The sequence below is a fragment of the Schistocerca gregaria genome, chromosome 4, assembly GCF_023897955.1.
Source record: "Schistocerca gregaria isolate iqSchGreg1 chromosome 4, iqSchGreg1.2, whole genome shotgun sequence".
Lineage (NCBI taxonomy): Eukaryota > Metazoa > Arthropoda > Insecta > Orthoptera > Acrididae > Schistocerca > Schistocerca gregaria.
In genome coordinates this window covers 152,361,359-152,365,279 of record NC_064923.1, presented here as the reverse complement: position 1 = coordinate 152,365,279, position 3,921 = coordinate 152,361,359, and positions in this window count along the sequence as shown.

Here is a 3,921-nt window from a genome sequence, read left to right as displayed (position 1 = left end):
CTGAATAACGGTTTTCTCCCCTTCCGGGAAGTATCGGGGTTCTCAAAAGCCGGAGCGATTGCCATCTGTAGGCCAGCGCGCGAAACATCTCTGGCCACGCCAAGCCCGGGAAGAAAACTCGAACAACCATTTAGCAAGGGACTAATGCTCCCTGTGTGACTCTACGATGCTCTTTGTGCAAATGTTAAAATATTCTTCCTTGTAGCAGCAGTAGTGTGTAAGCTTAGGGACTGATGGCCTTAGAAGTTACGTACCATAAGATTTCACACACATTTGAACATTTTTGAACGGTTCCATGTCTTCGTGAATTTGCTCCTTAAATTATAGTTAATTGATGTTATTTATTTTCATAAATTACAATAATTACCTGGTAACACCTCACAATAAGCAAGAATAGAACTACGCATCAATATTACTGTTGTACAGACTGTAATGCAATTTACTAACAAAATTACTTACTTGAATTTTAAAGAACGCTTATACTATTTCAGTATACGTTTTACAGAATTCTTTATCTCTCAAGTGTCGCATTTTTTATTTGTGACACTGTTTTTGCTGGGGTGCGATATTTATTGATGTCTTGAGTAGAAACAATTGTGATATTATTTTGTTCAATTTCTGGTGCATAATAAACTGTGTCATGTATCAATGCAGCAAAAGTTACACTACCCTAACTTCTGGTAAACGTTTAACATGAACGTAATAGTGGTATCGCCATGTAAAAGTACTTGCAAAACATTCCCAGATTGCTGCTGCGAGCCTATTTTCACTGTTTATATAAAAAGTATTTTAACAGTATGGAAACATTTTAATCTATTAGAAAAACATCTGTCTCTGACTTTTATGGAATTTTAGCTCGTTTTCGGTCTTAAGCTTTTTATCGGATTACTGCTGGAGTTTCTTCCCTGTAAGTCACAGATAAAACAACGTATCATCGAAAGAAATCAACAACAGAAACTTAAGCGACTATGCCGGTAAACTACATATTTTGACTTCTGCGATATTCAACTGAGTAAATGGTCAAATGCAACAGACTTTTCTATAAATCTGATAAGGCTACAACGAACGTACACACACCCATGCCCGAGGGAGGACTCGAACCCCCGCCTGGACCAGCCGCACAGTACATGACTGAAGCGCCTGAGACCGTTCGGCTAATCCCACGCACATAGAACCGTGATTGGGCTTCTAGAGGGTGGCCCACTTAAACATTTTAGCGCAAATATATCTGGAACAACAACAAATGCTGAAAAACGACTTTCATGAGTATGAATGTGAGGCAGGGGCTCATGAAAATAAGTACTAGCAGAGATTATAACATAAATAAGTATTATTTTTGTAACAAACTTACGTTTTTTTTTAAAATGGAAGCACCGTATTATTTCTGAAGCAATTAGTAATATGAAAAATCAAAAATAGAATGGTGTTGGTTGCATCGCAATGTATCAATTATATCCCTAGAAATTGCAAGGCAAATTTGATGCTTGAAACCAACGAAAAGCACCGTTATCGAACATAATTAGATGCAATTGTGAGCCCCACGTTCCTCGTAATCGTGGTGTAATTGACGTACTACGATGCAACAAACACTGTGTTCATTGCTATTTACACTGTTATTAAGTGGACTGGAAAGAGTACAGATGTCCAGTCAAACACAACAAAAAGAAAAAGAACTAGCGTACTCGTTCATGTTCTTTTAATTCTTACTACAGAACTAGAATGGACGTACCGGTAACAAATAATCGAATACCGTCGGTCACAGTAAACATAACTAATCGCTAACCAAAGATCTAACAGAGGGATAAATGGTAGCTGTACATAGTTGTGGGACTATGTATGATACATCCTGTTTCCCGGCGTAGTGCAGCTGCACGAACCCGATGTGCGATGGAATTAACAAGTCGTTGGAACTTCCCCCCCTCCCCCCCTCCCCCGAAATACGGAGCCATGCTGCCTCTTTAGTCGTCCATAGTTGCGAAAGTGTTGCCGGTACAGAATTTTTTGCATGAACTGACCTCTCAATTATGTCCCATCAGTGTATCAATGTTCGATGAGGTTCCTGTCGGGTGATCTGGGTGGCCAAACCATTCGCTCAAACTGTCCAGAATGTTCTCCAACCCAGTCGCTAACAACTGTGGCCCGGTTACATGGCGCATTGTTATCCATAAGAATTCGATCGTTGTTTGGGAACATGAAGTCCATGAATCGCTGTAAACGGTCTCCAAGTACCCGATAGTGATCACTTCCAGTCAGTGATCGGTTTTGTTGGATCAGAGGACCCAGTCCATTCCATGTAAACACAGGCCACACGATTAAGGAGACACCTCAAGTTTTCAGAGTGGCTTGTTCACAACTTGTGTCCGTGGCTTCGTGGTGTGTGTGCCACGTTGTAGGCGCTTAAGTGCGGAACAGCGCTGCTGATACTGCCGCAGGTTCGAATCCTGCCTCCGGCATGGATGTGTGTGATGTCCTTAGCTTAGTTACGTTTAAGTGGTTCTAAGTCTAGGGGACTGACGACCTTAGATGTTAAGTCCAATAGTGCTCAGCCATTTGAACCATTTTTGAAGGGGCGTTACAGGCGATGTCAACATGTTAACAAACGCACCCGCGTCGGTCGTCTGCTGTCATAATGCATTAGCGCCAAATTTCGCTGCGCTGCCCTACTGGATACGTTTGTCGTACGTCCCATAGTGATTTATGCCATTATTTCACCCACTGTTGCTTGTCTGTTAGCACTGCAATCTTACGAAAACGCTGCTTCTCACGGTCGTGAAGTGAAGACCGTTGGCCACAGTGCTGTCCGCAGTGAGAGGTAATGGCTGAAATTTGTTATTCTCGGTACACTCTTGACACTACGGACCGCAGAATATTGAATTCTCTAACGATTTCCAATACGGAACGTCCCATGCGTCTAGCTCCAACTACCACTCCGCGTTCAGAGTCTGCTAATTCCCGTCGTGGGGCGGCAATGACGTCGGAAACTTTTTATCATCAGTCACGAGATTTCAGCTCAACCAATGCATTGCCCATTTATATCCTGTGTATGTACCGCCACCTGTATGTTTTTGTATCGCTTTCCCATGACTTTTGTTACCTTAATTTGTTGCTCTAGACGTTACGTAGTTTCATTGCTAGGTAAAAGCACGTTGTTAGGCTTCAGTCCGAAGGCTGATTTGATGCAGGACTCCACGATACTCTATTCATTGCGATTTTCTTCAGTTCTACAACCAACATACACTTTAATCTGCTTAATAGTCAAACCGTAGTCTTCCTCTAGAATCATTTGCCTCCGTAACAAAATTAACTATTTATGGGCGCTTCAGGATGTATTAGCCTATCTCTTATCAAGCAATGACATAATGTTTTCTCCCAAATTCAGTGCAGTACTTAATCTGAGGCATCAAGGGATCACCAATGTAGTATTGGAGGGCAGCGTGGAGGGTAAAAATCGTAGAGGGAGACCAAGAGATGAATACACTAAGCAGATTCAGAAGGATGTAGGTTGCACTAGGTACTGGGAGATGAAGGAGCTTGCACTAGATACAGTAGCATGGAGAGCTGCATCAAACCAGTCTCAGGACTGAAGACCACAACAACAACAACTTAATTAGTTTCTTGATCTTCCCATCCAAACTTCAACATATTGCTTTAATGTAACATTTCAAAAGCTTGTATTCTCTTTTTATCTTTTCTGATTATCGACTTCTGTAAAAGGTTGCACTTCAAGTAAATACTTTCTGATAATAAGTCCTCCTACGTTTATCTTCTTTTTTCAGAAACATGTTTCTTAGTATTGCCAGTCTGCATTTTATACCCTTTTTACTTCTGCTATCGTCAGTTTATTTTGCTGCCCATATATTGTAGAAAGCATCAGCCGATATTGCTGTGGTGTAACAGAAATTACGCTGTTACACAGAAGAG